The 14,636-nt window shown below is 45.4% G+C and overlaps 1 protein-coding gene across 5 annotated transcripts in view; it reads right to left on the bottom strand.

The window, feature by feature from the left end:
* LOC140481893 (putative methyltransferase DDB_G0268948) overlaps positions 1–14,636 on the bottom strand; it is a 66,070-nt gene that overhangs the window by 27,818 nt on the left and 23,616 nt on the right. The gene's annotated exons all lie outside the window — the stretch shown is intronic.

Raw genomic sequence — 14,636 nt, 5'->3', positions numbered from 1 at the left:
GGAATAGTGATGGGAAGGGGGCAGTGATGGGGGAAGAGAGACAATAATGAGGTGAGGGGTTACTGTGATGACGGGTGGTGGGGTTGTTGAGGGGGGAGAAGGGCAGTGATTGTGGGAGGGGATGAACAAGAATGGGGTGGGGAGGCAGTGATGGGGTTGGGATTACTGTTCTATGATAGGAGTAGGTGGTTCAAATAACCGGTCCCTCCCCAGGTACCGTCGTGAATAGTTTCCTACCAGTTGTAGCCTGTTCCTCAATGAATGCTGCAGACTGTGCACAATGTGGCTGTGACCTCAAGTCACGAAGATGTACAGCACAGAAACAGACCCTTTGATCCAATTTGTCCATGCTGACCAGATATCCCAACCTAATCTAGTCCCACCTGCCAGCACTTGGCCAATATCCCTCTCAACCCTTTCTTACTCATATACCCATCCAGATGCCTTTTAAGTGTTGTAATTGTACCAGCCACAACCACTTCCTCTGGCAGCTCATTCCATACACATACCACCCTCTGTATGAGAAAGTTGCCCCTTAGGTCCCATTTAAATCTTTCCCCTCTCATATTAAACGTAAGCCCTCTAGTTTTTGACTCCCCTATCCTGGGGAAAAGAACTTGATTATTCTCCCTATCCATGCCCCTCATTATTTTATAAACCTCTATAATGTCATCCCCCACAGCCTCTGACTCTCCAGAGAAAGTAGTGCCAACCTATTCAGCTTCTCCCTCGAGCTAAGACCCTACAACACCGGCAGCATCCTTGTCAATCTTTTCTGAACCCTATCAAGTTTCAAATATCTTACATGTAGCAAGACCAGAATTGAACGCAGTATTCCAAACGTGGCCTAACTAATGTCCTGTTCAGCTGCAACATGACCTCCCAAGTCTGAAATGTATCCTATTCTTCAACACTGCCGTAGCCTGTTCCTCAATGCAACTGTAGCCTGTTCCTCAGTGCAGCTGTAGCCTGTTCCTCAGGGCAGTTGTAGCTTGTTCCTCAGTGCAGCTGTAGACTGTTCCTCAATGCAACTGTCACCTGTTCCTCAGTGCAGCTGTAGCCTGTTCCTCAATGCTGCTGTAGCCTGTTCCTCAGTGCAGCTGTAGCCTGTTCCTCAATGCAACTGTTGCCTGTTCCTCAGTGCAGCTGTAGCCTGTTCCTCAATGCTGTTGTATCCTGTTCCTCAATGCTGCTGTAGCCTGTTCCACAGTGCAGCTGTAGCCTGTTCCTGAATGCTGTCGTATCCTGTTCCTCAATACTGTCATATCCTGTTCCTCAGTGCAGCTGTAGCCTGTTCCTTAGTGCAGCTGTAGCCTGTTTCTCAATGCTGTTGTATCCTGTTCCTCAGTGCTGCTTTAGGCTGTTCCTCAATGCTGCTGTATCCTGTTCCTCAGTGTGGCTGTATCCTGTTCCTCAGTGTGGCTGTGTCCTGTTCCTCAGTGCAGCTGTAGCCTGTTCCTCAATGCAGCTGTATCCTGTTCCTCAGTGCGGCTGTAGCCTGTTCCTCAGTGCGGCTGTAGCCTGTTCCTCAGTGCAGCTGTAGCCTGTTCCTCAATGCTGCTGTATCCTGTTCCTCAGTGTGTCTGGAGCCTGTTCCTCAATGCTGCTATAGCCTGTTCCTCAATGCTGCTGTAACCTGTTCTTCAATGCTGTCGTATCCTTTTCCTTAGTGCAGCGGTATCTTCTTTCTCAGTGCAGCTGTAGCCTGTTCCTCAATGCTGCTGTATCCTGTTCTTCAATGCTGTCGTATCCTGTTCCTTAGAGCAGCTGTATCCTGTTTTTCAGTGCAGCTGTAGCCTGTTCCTCAATGCTGCTCTGGCCTGTTCCTCAACGCTGCTGTAGCCTGTTCCTCATTGCTGCTGTATCCTGTTTCTCAGTGCAGCTGTAGCCTGTTCCTCATTGCTACTGTAGCCTGTTCCTCAATGCTGTTGTATCTTGTTCCTCAGTGCTGCTGTATCCTGTTCCTCAATGCTGCTGTTGCCTGTTACTCAATGCTGTCATATCCTGTTCCTCAGTGTGGCTGTAGCCTGTTCCTCAAAGCTGCTGTACCCTGTTCCTCAGTGTGGCTGTAGTCTGTTCCTCAAAGCGGCTGTATCGTGTTCCTCAGTGTAGCAGTAGCCTGTTCCTCAATGCTGCTGTAGCCTGTTCCTCAATGCGACTGTATCCTGTTCCTTAGTGCTGCTGTATCCTGTTTCTCAGTGCAGCTGTAGCCTGTTCTTCAGTGCTGCTGTATCCTATTCCTCAGTGTGTCTGTTGCCTGTTCCTCAATGTGGCTGTATCCTATTCCTCAGTGTGGCTGTCGCCTGTTCCTCAGTATGGCTGTATCCTGTTCCTCAGTGTGGCTGTATCCTATTGCTCAGTGTGACTGTCGCCTGTTCCTCAGTTATGGCTGTATCCTGTTCCTCAGTGTGGCTGTCGCCTGTTCCTCAATTACGGCTGTATCCTGTTCCTCAATGCTACTGTGTCCTGCCTTCAATGTGCTGTGGCTTATTCATAATATCAGCGTACTCTGTTGCTCTCCCCTGTGTGAAATACTTCTCATTCTGAAATGGTCCTGCTGCACTGGACTAAACTAACCTGGAACTTTGCCCTCTTTACTACCATCTGGGGCTTGTAGTGCCAGCATTGTGAGCTATCTTATTGATTAGTCAAGCAACAACCTGACATGGGCAGACTCACAGGACTATACCTTACAGATAATGTCCCAGACACCACCCCCATGACCTTTCATGGACATCTCCTGTCCTTATCGGCAAGACAGATCCAGCAGGGATCGTGACAGAATGGTGATATACAGTCATGAGGGAGTTGTGTGGGATTCCTCAACACTGACTCCGGGCACCTTGAAGTCTCATGGTTAAACGTAGACAAGCAAACCTCCTCCTGATTAGCAATAACCTGCTCACTGAGGCCGGTTTGGGTTCTCCTAGGGCCTCTCAAACCTTAATCTCATTATGTCTTGGTTCAAACATGGGCAGGAAATCAGACTTCCAGAGGTGAGGTGAGAGAGACAGCTGTATTTGGATGAGTCTAGCATGGCAGAGGCTGAGCATAGCTGGATTCAATGGGTATCTGAAGAAAACCCTTCTCTGATTGGAGTCATATTGGTCAATCATCTCAGCTCCAGGACATCACTGCAGGAGCTCCTCAGGGTAGTGTCCTAGGCCCAACCATCTTCAGCTGCTTCATCAATGACCTTCCCTCCATTATAAGGTCAGAAGTGGGAACATTGGCCAAGGATTGCACAATTCACAACTCCTCAGACACTGAAGCTTTCCATGACCAAATACAGAAAGATCTGGACAATATCTAGGTTTGAGCTTGCAAGTGGCAACTTACATTAGTGCCACACATATGTTTGGCAATAACCATCTCCAGCAAGAATATCACCATCACCCTTGAAAATTCAATGGTATTACCATCATTGAATCCCCCATTATCAGCATCCTGGAGTTACTATTGACCAGAAACTGAACTGGACTGACTACATAAACAGAGCGTGTACAAGAAGGAAAAGGATTGGGATTGATTGGGATTGCCACAACGTTAAGGCAACGTGGTGTCATAGATAGTAAGGAAGATTATCTAAGATTACAAAGGGATCTTGATCAAATGGGCCAATGGACTGAGGAGTGGGAGATGGGGTTTAATTTGGGGAGGAATTTGTTATGTGTTTCAGAAAATTTTCTTTATAAATATATAGATGTACCTACAAGAGAAGGAGCAAAACTTGACTCCCTCTTGGGAAATAAGGTAGGGCAAGTGACTGAAGTGTTAGTGGTGTAGCAATTCAGGACTAGTGATCATAATTCTATTAGTTTGAAAATAGTTATGGAAAAAGATAGTCTTTGTATAAAAGTTAAACTTCTAAATTGGAGTAAGGCCAATTTTGATGGTACAAGCCAAGAACTGTCAAAAGTTGGTTGGGGGTAGACTGTTTGTAGGGAAAGGGATGACTGGCAAGTGGAGAGGCTTTCAAAAGTGAAAGTTCAGAGGCAGTATGTTCCTGTTAGATTGGAAGGTAAGGCTGGTAGGAGTAGGGAACAATGGATGAATAGAGATATCCATGCCCTGGTTAAGAATAAGAAGAGGCTATGTGTCAGGTGACCAAGGGAACCTCTTGAGGAATACAAAGGGAGTAGGGACATTCTTCAGAGGGAAATCAGGAGGGCAAAATGGGGATAATATAGCCTTGGCAGATAAGGTTGATCCAAAGAGATCCTACAAGTATATTCAGGGCAAAAGAGCAACTAGGGAGGGAAAAGGGCCACTTAAAGATCAACTAAGTCATCCATGTGTGGAACCACAGGAGATAGGAGAGATGCTAATCAAATATTTTGCTTCAGTATTTACTGTAGCAGTCTTAAAAATCATAAAGGTAGATAACTCTCTGGACCCTGATCAAATGTATCCTAGGACTTTGTGGGAAGCTTGAAGTATATTGTGGGGCTCGTAACAGAGGTATTTGTGTCATTTGTAGCCACAGGTGAGATGTCTGAATACTGGAGGGAGACTAATGCTTGGCCTTTATTTAAGAAAGGCTGCAAAGAGAAGCCTGGAAACTATAGGCCAGTGAGTCTGACATCAGTGGTAGGCAAGTTGTTGGAGGGGACCCTGAGAGACAGGATTTACATGCATCTGAATAGCCAGCATGGCTTTGTGTAAGGAAAATTATGTCTCACAAACATGATTGTGTTTTTTGAGGATGTGACCAAGAAAATAGATGAGGGCAAAGGAGTAGACATCATCTACATAGATTTTAGTTACGCCTTTGACAAGGTTCCACATGGTAGACTGGTTAGTAAGGTTAGATCACATGGGACCCAGGGAGAAAATTGGTTTGATGGTATGAGACAGCGGGTGGTGCTGGAGGGTTATTTTTCAGACAGGAGTGACCAGCAGTGTTCCACAGGGATCGGTGCTGGGTCCACTGTTTTTTGTCATTTTTATAAACGATTTTGATGAGAATCTGGGAAGCATGGTTAGTAAAGTTGTGGATGACGCCAAAGTTGGTGGTGTCGTAGATAGTAAGGAAGATTATCTAAGATTACAAAGGGATCTTGATCAAATGGGCCAATGGACTGAGGAGTGGGAGATGGGGTTTAATTTGGATAAGTGTGAGGTATTGCATTTTGGTAAAACAAACATGGTTTGTTATACAGTTAATGGTAGGGCTCTGGGGAGTATTGTTGAACAGAGAAACCTTGGGATTAAGACACATAGTTCTTTGAACATTGCATCATAGGTAGACAGAATACTTAAGAAGGCATTTAGCACACTTGCCTTTATTGCCCAGACCAATGAGTTTGTCATGTTGCTGTTGTATAACATGTTATTAAGGCCCCATCTGGATTTCTCTGTACAGGCCTGGTCGACCTGCTACAGGAAGGATCTTATTAAATTGGAGATGGTGCAGCAAAGATTTAGAGGGATGTTATAGGACTGGAGGGTTTGAGTTATAAGGAGAGGCTGGATTGACTGCACCGTTTTTCACTTGCGTGTAGGAGGTTGAGGGGCGACATTATGCAAGTTTATATAATCATAAAGATAAGTGAATAGCAAAGGTTTTTTCTTCAGTTTTAGTGAGTTAAAAACAGCCTGACACAGTCATTCTCACAAAATCATACCTGACAGACAATGTCACACGCACCACCTTCATCATCCCATGTCCCATCTCATCAGCTGGACAGACCCATCAGATGTGGCAGCACAACGATATACAATCAGGAGGGAGTTGCCGTGGGAGTCCTCAACATTGAGTCCAGATACCATGAAGTAATATGGCTTTAGGTTAAATATGGGCAAGGAAACCTTCTGCTGGTTACCTCATACCACCTTCCCTCTGCTGGTGAATTGGTATTCCTCCATGTTGAACAATACCTGGAGGCAACACTAAGGATGGCAAGGGCACACAACGTCTTCCGGGTGGGGGATTTCAAAGACGACCACCAAGAGTGGCTCAGCAGCAGCACTACTGATCGAGCTGGTCGGGTCGTAAAGGACATAGCTGCTAGACTGAGTCTGCGACAGGTGGTGAGGGAACCAGTACGAGAGAAAGACATACTTAACCTCATCCTTACCAATCTGCTGGCTGCAGATGCATCTGTCCATGACAGTATTGGTAGAATCGACATTTCGGGCATGAGCCCTTCTTCGGGCTCATGCCCAAAACGTTGATTCTCCTGCTCTTTGGATGCTGCCTGACCTGCTGCGCTTTTCCAGCAACACATTTTCAGCTCTGATCCCCAGCATCTGCAGTCCTCACTTTCTCCTAGTATTGGTAGAATGACTACTGCAGAGTCCTTGTGGAGATGAAGTTCTGCCTTTACATTGAGAATACCCTCCATCTTGTGTTAAATGGGACAGACTTCAAGAAGATCCAGCAACTCAAGACTGAGCTTCCATGAGGTGCTGTGGGTCATCAACAGTAGAACTGTACTCCAGAACAAATTGGAACCTCATGGCCCAGCATATCCCTCACTCAACCATTACCAGCAAGCCAGGGGGTCAACCCTGGTTCAATGAAGAGTGCAGGAGAACATGCCAGGAACAATACCAGTCATACCCAATGATGAGGTGTCAACATGGTGAAGTAACCCAACAGGACTACTGGCATCCAAACAGCATAAGCAGCCAGTGATAGACAGAACTAAGCGATCCTACAACCAACGGATCAGAAGTAAGCTCTGCAGTCCTGCAAAATCCAGTCATGAATGATGGTGGATAATTAAACAATTCATTGGAGGAGGAGGCTCCACAAACATCCCAATTCTCAATGACAGAAGAGCCCAATACATCAATTCAAAAGATAAGAAAAAGCATTTGCAGCAGTCTTCAGCCAGAAGTGCTGAATGGATGATCCATTCCAGCCTCCTCCAGTGGTCCCCAGAATACCAGTTTTCAGACAATTCAGTTCACTCCACGTGATATCAAGAAACAGTTGGAGGCACTGAATACTGCAAAGACTGTGGGCCCTGACACCATTCCAGCAATAGTACTGAAGACTTGTGCTGCAAAACTTGCTGCTCTCCTAGCCATGCTCTTCCTGTATAGTTACAACACAGGCATTGACTGACAACATGGAAAATTGCCCAAGTATATCCCGTACACAAAAAGCTGAACAAATCCAATCCAGCCAATTACGATCCCATCCACCTAATCTTGATCATCAATGCCATTGCATGCAACCTAAAGATGTCTCCACAGCACCACACCCCTTCCTGGCCCCTCACATCACTTGTGTCACCCTACGTCACTCTATCCACTTCCATCATCCCACATACTCACTCTGCCAAGTGAATGTCTACTATCACCAATCACCCTTTCCCCTCTTCACCATACCATGCCAACTCACCTTGCATCCACAAAAACCCATGCAGATCAGAGAACATATATAGGGCTATCACTTCAAGTTTGACATTGCAGATTATACTCTACTGAGAAACAAAGTCTCATTCATAAAAATCTTGCCAGATGAAGGGAGCCCTTTACACCTCTTAATGGGTTAACACTTCTTGACAAATTTCACTGTTGCAGGAGGCTTAAGCAGCTTTTACACCCAGGTTATTATTTCACCCTTTGCGAAGGGGCTCAGCCCTGACTGGGGTGCCCACTCTGTTAAAACTTGTAGCCCAGAAGCCTGGGGAGGGAATGAGGGGACTCTATTTTGGACATACCAGTGCCCCCTGCCAGTATTGGCTTTCCTAATGGCAATTGCACGGCCTGCCCTCAATCACTCAACTCCACCTCCATTGTCCTATCCTAGGAGGGATGTGGAGGCATTGCAGAGGATGCAAAGATGGGGATTTACTGGAATTGTACCAGGAATGAGGGATATCAGTTATGTAGAGAGACTGGAGAAACTGTAGTTACTTTTATAGCAGAGAAAGGTCAGAGTCAGCATGGATCTACGAAGGCGAAATCGTGCTTGACTAGTCTTCTGGAATGTTTTGAGGATTTAACTATGAAGATGGACAAGGGAGAGCCAGAGAATGTAGTGTACCTGGACTTTCAGAAAGCCTTTGATAACGTCCCACAGAGGAGATTAATGAGCAAAATTAGGGGACATGGTATTGGCGACTGACTTGGATTGAAAATTGGCTGGCTGACAGGAAGCAAAGAGTAGTGATAAATGGGTCCCTGTCAGAATGGCAGGCGGTGACCAGTGGGGTACCACAAGGTTCGGCAACTGTTTATAATATACGTTAATGATATAGATTAAGGTATGAGAAGTAATATTAGCAAATCTTCTGATGACACAAAGCTGGGTGGCAGGGTGAAATGTGAGGAGGATATTATGAGAATACAGGGTGACTTGGACAGGTTAGGTGAGTGGACAGATGCATGGCAGGTGCAGTTTAATGTGGATAAATGTGTGGTTATCCACTTTGATGGCAAGAACAGGAAGGCAGATTACTATCTAAATGGAGTCAAGTAGGATAAAGGGGAAGTACAACAAGATCTGGGTGTTCTTGTACATCAGTCAATGAAAGCAAGCATGTAGGTGCAGTAGGCAGTGAAGAAAGCAAATGGCATGCTGGCCATCATAACAAAAGGAATTGAGTATAGGAACAAAGAGGTCCTTCTGCAACTGTACAGGGCCCTGGTGAGACCGCACCTGGCGTATTGTGTGCAGTTCTGGTCTCCAAATTTGAGGAAGGACATTCTGGCTATTGAGGGAGTGCGGCGTAGGTTCATGAGGTCAATTCCCAGAATGGCGGGACTATCATATGTTGAAAGATTTGAGCGATTGAGCTTGTATACACTTGAGTTTAGAAGGATGAGAGGGGATCTGGATTGGACACTCTAGAGGCACGGAGCATGTTTCTGTTGATGGGTGAGTCCAGAACCAGAGGACACAGTTTAAAAATAAGGGGTAGGCCATTTGGAACAGAGTTGAGGAGAAACTTCTTCACCCAGAGAGTGGTGGATATATGGAATGTTCTGCCCCAGAAGGCAGTGGAGGCCAAGTCTCTGAATACTTTCAAGAAAGAAATGGGGAGAGCTCTTAAAGATTGTGACGTGTGTACAAGACAATTTTCTGATTCAGTATGTGGATGTACCTACTTGAGAAGGTGCAAAACTTGACCTACTCTTGGGAAATCAGGTAGGGCAGGTGACTGAAGTGTCAATGGGGGAGCACTTTGGGGCCAGCGACCATAATTCCATTAGATTTAAAATAATGATGGAAACGGATAAACCAGATCTAAAAGTTGAAGTTCTAAATTGGAGAAAGGCCAATTTTGACGGTATTAGGCAAGAACTTTCGAACGCTGATTGGGGGCAGATGTTCACAGGTAAAGGGACAGCTGGAAAATGGGAAGCCTTCAGAAATGAGATAACAAGAGTCCAGAGAAAGTACATTCCTGTCAGGGTGAAAGGAAAGGCTGGTAGGTAGAGGGAATGCTGGATGACTAAAGAAATTGAGGGTTTGGTTAAGAAAAAGAAGGAAGCATATGTCAGGTATAGACAGAATAGATCAAGTGAATCCTTAGAAGACAATAAAGGAAATAGGAGTATACTTAAGAGGGAAATCAGGAGGGCAAAAAGGGGACACGAGATAGCTTTGGCAAATAGAATTAAGGAGAATCCAAAGAGTTTTTACAAATACATTAAGGACAAAAGGGTAACTAGGGAGATGACAGGGCCCTCAAAGATCAGCAAGGCGGCCTTTGTGTGGAGCCGCAGAAAGTGGGGGAGGTACTAAATGAATATTTTGTATCAGTATTTACTGTGGAAAAGGATATGGAGGATATAGACTGTAGGGAAATAGATGGTGACATCTTGCAAGATGTCCAGATTACAGAGGAGGAAGTGCTGGATGTCTTGAAACGGGTAAAGGTGGATAAATCCACAGGACCTGATCAGGTGTACCCTAGAACTCTGTGGGAAGCTAGAGAAGTGATTGCTGGGCCTCTTGCTGAGATATTTGTATCATCGATAGTCACAGGTGAGGTGCCGGAAGACTGGAGTTTGGCTAACGTGGTGCTACTGTTTAAGAAGTGTGGTAAGGACAAGCCAGGGAACTATGGACCGGTGAGCCTGATCTCGGTGGTGGGCAAGTTGTTGGAGGGAATCCTGAGGGACAGGATGTACATGTCCTTGGAAAGGCAAGGACTGATTCAGGATAGTCAACATGGTTTTGTGCGTGGGAAATCATGTCTCACAAACTTGATTGAGTTTTTTGAAGAAGTAACAAAGAGGATTGATGAGGGCAGAGCAGTAGATGTGATCTATATGGACTTCAGTAAGGCATTCGACGAGGTTCCATATGGGAGACTGGTTAGCAAGGTTAGATCTCACGTAATACAGGGAGAACTAGCCATTTCAATACAGAACTGGCTCAAAGGTAGAAGACAGAGGGTGGTGGTGGAGGGTTGTTTTTCAGACTGGAGGCCTGTGACCAGTGGAGTGCCACAAGGATCGGTGCTGGGTCCTCTCCCTTTTGTCATTTACATAAATGATTTGGATGCGAACATAAGAGGTACAGTTAGTAAGTTTGCAGATGACAACAAAATTGGAGGGGTAGTGGACAGCAAAGAAGGTTACCTTAGGTTACAACAAGATCTTGACCAGATGGGCCAATGGGCTGAGAAGTGGCAGATGGAGTTTTATTCAGATAAATGTGCAGTGTTACATTTTGGGAAAGCAAACCTTAGCAGGACTTGTACACTTAATGGTAAGGTCCGAGGGAGTGTTGCTGAACAAAGAGACCTTGGAGTGTAGGCTCATAGCTCCTTGAAAGTGGAGTGGCAGATAGATAGGATAGTGAAGAAGGCGTTTGGTATGCTTTCTTTTATTGGTGAAAGTATTGAGTACAGGAGTTGGGAGGTCATGTTGTGGCTGTACAGGACATTGGTTAGGCCACTGTTGGAATATTGTAGGCAATTCTAGTCTCCTTCCTATCAGAAAGATGTTGTGAAACTTGAAAGGGTTCAGAAAAGATTTACAAGGATGTTGCCAGGGTTGGAGGATTTGAGCTTACGGGTGAGGCTGAACAGGCTGGGGCTGTTTTCCCTGGAGCGTCGGAGGCTTAGGGGTGATGTTATAGAGGTTTACAAAATTATTAGGGGCATGAATAGGGTAAATAGGCAAAGTCTTTTGCCTGGGGTCGGGGAGTCCAGAACTAGAGGGCATAGGTTTAGGGTGAGAGGGGAAAGATATAAAAGAGACTTACAGGGCAATGTTTTCACACAGAGGGTGGTACTTGTATGGAATGAGCTGCCAGAGGACGTGGTGGAGGCTGGTACAATTGCAACATTTAAGAGGCATTTGGATGGGTATATGAATCGGAAGGGTTTGGAGGGATATGGGCCAGGTGCTGGCAGGTGGGACTAGATTGGGTTGGGATATCTGGTCGGCATGGATGGGTTGGACCGAAGGGTCTATTTTGATGCTATACATCTCTATGACTCTATAGTGAAATCAAGGGTTATGGGGATAAAGCAGGAACAGGATACTGATTGTGGATGATCAGCCATGATCATAATGAATAGTGGTGCTGGCTCGAAGGGTCGAATGGCCTACTCCCGCACCTACTGTCTATTGTCTACTGAGATTTGATAGAGTTGTTAGGAATGAGTGAGAGTTGTTCAACATTGTGAATGGTTTCAGTAAACTGGAGAAGAATCTACTGATTAAGGAATAATTCTTAAAAGACGACACGATAAATACCTGAGGGGCAGGGGAGTGGGATTCATGGGGTAGCACTACCAAGGAGCTATCATATGGAAAATGGGCCAAAAGACCTCATTCTATTTTCAAAGATAACAAAATTATTTGTCCACCATTTACCTCTCATTTGCTGGTCATCACACTTCAAATTCTCAGAATTATGTAGGTTACAAGAAAGAGGTGCTCTCATTTCATTCTCATCTCTCTGACATTGATCATTTGACATCTCAAAGGGACGGCTGGACTTTGTAACCACACCACTTCATGAATATTTCCCTTCTTAGGCTCAAAGCTAAAGGGGTCAGGCACCATGTGAGACAGGTCAGTCCCCAGGGAAAATTAGACATTATTAATGAGGGAGACATTGGTGGGATTGCTTTCTTAGTCTAATTTTCACCGAAAATGCCAGAGTACTAAGGCATCGCTTGCGACAAACACAGAATCACATTCTTAGAAGGCATCGTCATGCATGATTCTGGTAGGCAAACAAGAGTCTTTTAATGATCTTATGGGCGATATGAAGATTCAGGTATAGCGGGATCCTCAAACCATTACGATTTTTAACCTGCAGTGTATCCTGCAATATGAATCCACATTCCTACAGGAATCTCCTTTGTGAGATCCTTACATTATAGTATAGAATCCCAAAGTGAGGAAAGAGGCCATTTGGCCCATCAAGTCAGCACTGGCCATCCATAGAGCATCCTACCTAGTCCCAGGCACCTGACCCCCATCCCCAAAACCCCACATATCCCATTTCTAATCCACTTAATGTATACATCCCTGGACACTATCGGACTACTTACCACAGCCAATCACCTAACCTGCACATCTTTGGACTATGGGAGGGAAATGTCTTACCCAACAGAAACTCACGCAGACACAGAAGAATGTGCAAACTCCACACAGACAGTTGCCCAAAATACAGTTTTGGGTATGCATTGTTATTTTATGTCTTGCACTGAAAATGTGTTGCTGGAAATGCGAAACAGGTCAGGCAGCATCCAAGGAGCAGGAGAATCGACGTTTCAGGCATGAGCCCTTCGTCGATTCTCCTCCTCCTTGGATGCTGCCTGATCTGCTGCGCTTTTCCAGCAACACATTTTCAGCTCTGATCTCCAGCATCTGCAGTCCTCACTTTCTCCTTTTATGTCTTGCAGTCAGTTATTAGTACAGCCTGAAAAGACGAACGGGCAGATTTTCCACTGGTCACTCAGTCATTACTCCAGTGTAGATGGGATGTGTGCATGGGGACACTGTGGAATCCCAGTAGCAGCACACTGCAAAGGAATGGATCGTGAAAATTAATTTTCCAATGGGCAATTCCTGGCTAGGATTGCCACACAAATTCCCATTTAAATCAGAGACTGCGGATGGTTATGAAAAGAATAAGAAAAATAATTACTAAGGAAAAAATAGACTGCCAAATACATAGTCTAACCCCTGAGGAACTGTTCAATTAACCCCACCCACTCTGATCTGGACCTACCCCAGAAAGTTACATACACCACAACCCCACAGCCTGAAACCTGACTCCCCGTGCCCGCAATTTACTCTCAGCCCTTCCGTTGGACACTAACTCAACACACCCTCCAACTTCCTCTCCTGGTTACCCCCTGAGCTACCCACATAGTGTGCCCTAAGTAGGCAATGTTGGTCGAGGTGGAGGCCTAGAGGAGCAAGTGTGAAACAGAAGTTGTTGGGAAAGCTCAGTAGGTCTGACAGCATCTGTGAAGAGAAATCAAAGTTAACTTGTCGTAAGGTACACACTCAGACCTATACGTCAGGAATTGGCTGCCAGACTAGACATGAGGCAAGGACACGTAAAAATGAGATGTTCATGTGTGCAACAAAGCTTCTCAACATTAAAACCTTGTGTAGAAAATCAAACAATTTTTTTCCCCTCAGTCTTGTGAATCTTATTTTTTCTTTCTCACCATGTTCCCAGTTGTTCAAGAGATCATTGTTACTACCTGATGATTAGTGAGAATAAGAAAGTAGTCTTTGAAAAAAATCAGAAGAGTCTTTACTCCATAAGATGTGGGAGTAGGCTATTCAGCCCATCGAGTCTGTTCCACCATTCAGTGAGATCCTGGCTGATCTTATTCTTCCTTATCCCCATAACTCTTGATTCTGTTAATTCTGTTACTGATTAAAAATCCCTCTATCTCAGCCTTGAACATGCTCAATGACCCAGTCCTGTCAGCCTCTCCGGTAAAGAATTCCACAGATTCACTAAAAACCGAAAGAATGGCAGGTGCTGGGAATCAGAAGCAGAAACAGAAGTCGTTGGAAAAGCTCAGTAGGTCTGGCAGCATCTGTGAAGAGAAATCAAAGTTAACGTTTCAGGACTGGTGACCATTCCTCAGAACTGATGCTAGCTAGGAAAATGTTGGTTTATATGCAGAAGAGACAGCGGGAGGGTAAGGTGTAAACATTAGGTAGGGATAGAGCACAGATAGAGAATACGAATTGGACAGACAAAGGAGTGGCGACATGGTGGCTCAGTGGTTAGCACTGCTGCCTCACAGCACCAGGGGCCTGGATTCGATTCCAGCCTTGGGCAACTGTTTGTGTGGAGTTTGTACATGTTCCCTGTGTTGTCGCAGGTTTCCTCCCCTAATCCAAAAATGTGCAGGTTGGGTGAATTGGCCATGCTAAATTGCCCGTAGAGTTCGGGGAGTATAGGTTAGGTGCATTACTTAGGGGCAAATGTAGAGTAGTGGGGAATGGGTTTGGGTGGGACCCTCTTTGGAGGGTCGGTGTGGACCTGTCAGGCCGAAGGGCCTGTTTCCACACTGTTATAATTCTATGAGTGAATAACAATCTGGCTGGGGAGGTGAATAGGTGTTAATGGAGACTGTTAGTGACTAACAATAAGCAGTGTGTAATGGCAGACTGTGCGATAACAGGGCCTAGTGTGTGGATTTGGGGGCGAGGACATAGGAGCGTTCAGACCCTAA

Source organism: Chiloscyllium punctatum, chromosome 10, assembly GCF_047496795.1.
Source record: "Chiloscyllium punctatum isolate Juve2018m chromosome 10, sChiPun1.3, whole genome shotgun sequence".
In the NCBI taxonomy this organism is placed as follows: Eukaryota; Metazoa; Chordata; class Chondrichthyes; order Orectolobiformes; family Hemiscylliidae; genus Chiloscyllium; species Chiloscyllium punctatum.
This window is presented reverse-complemented; position numbering and strand designations above follow the sequence as displayed.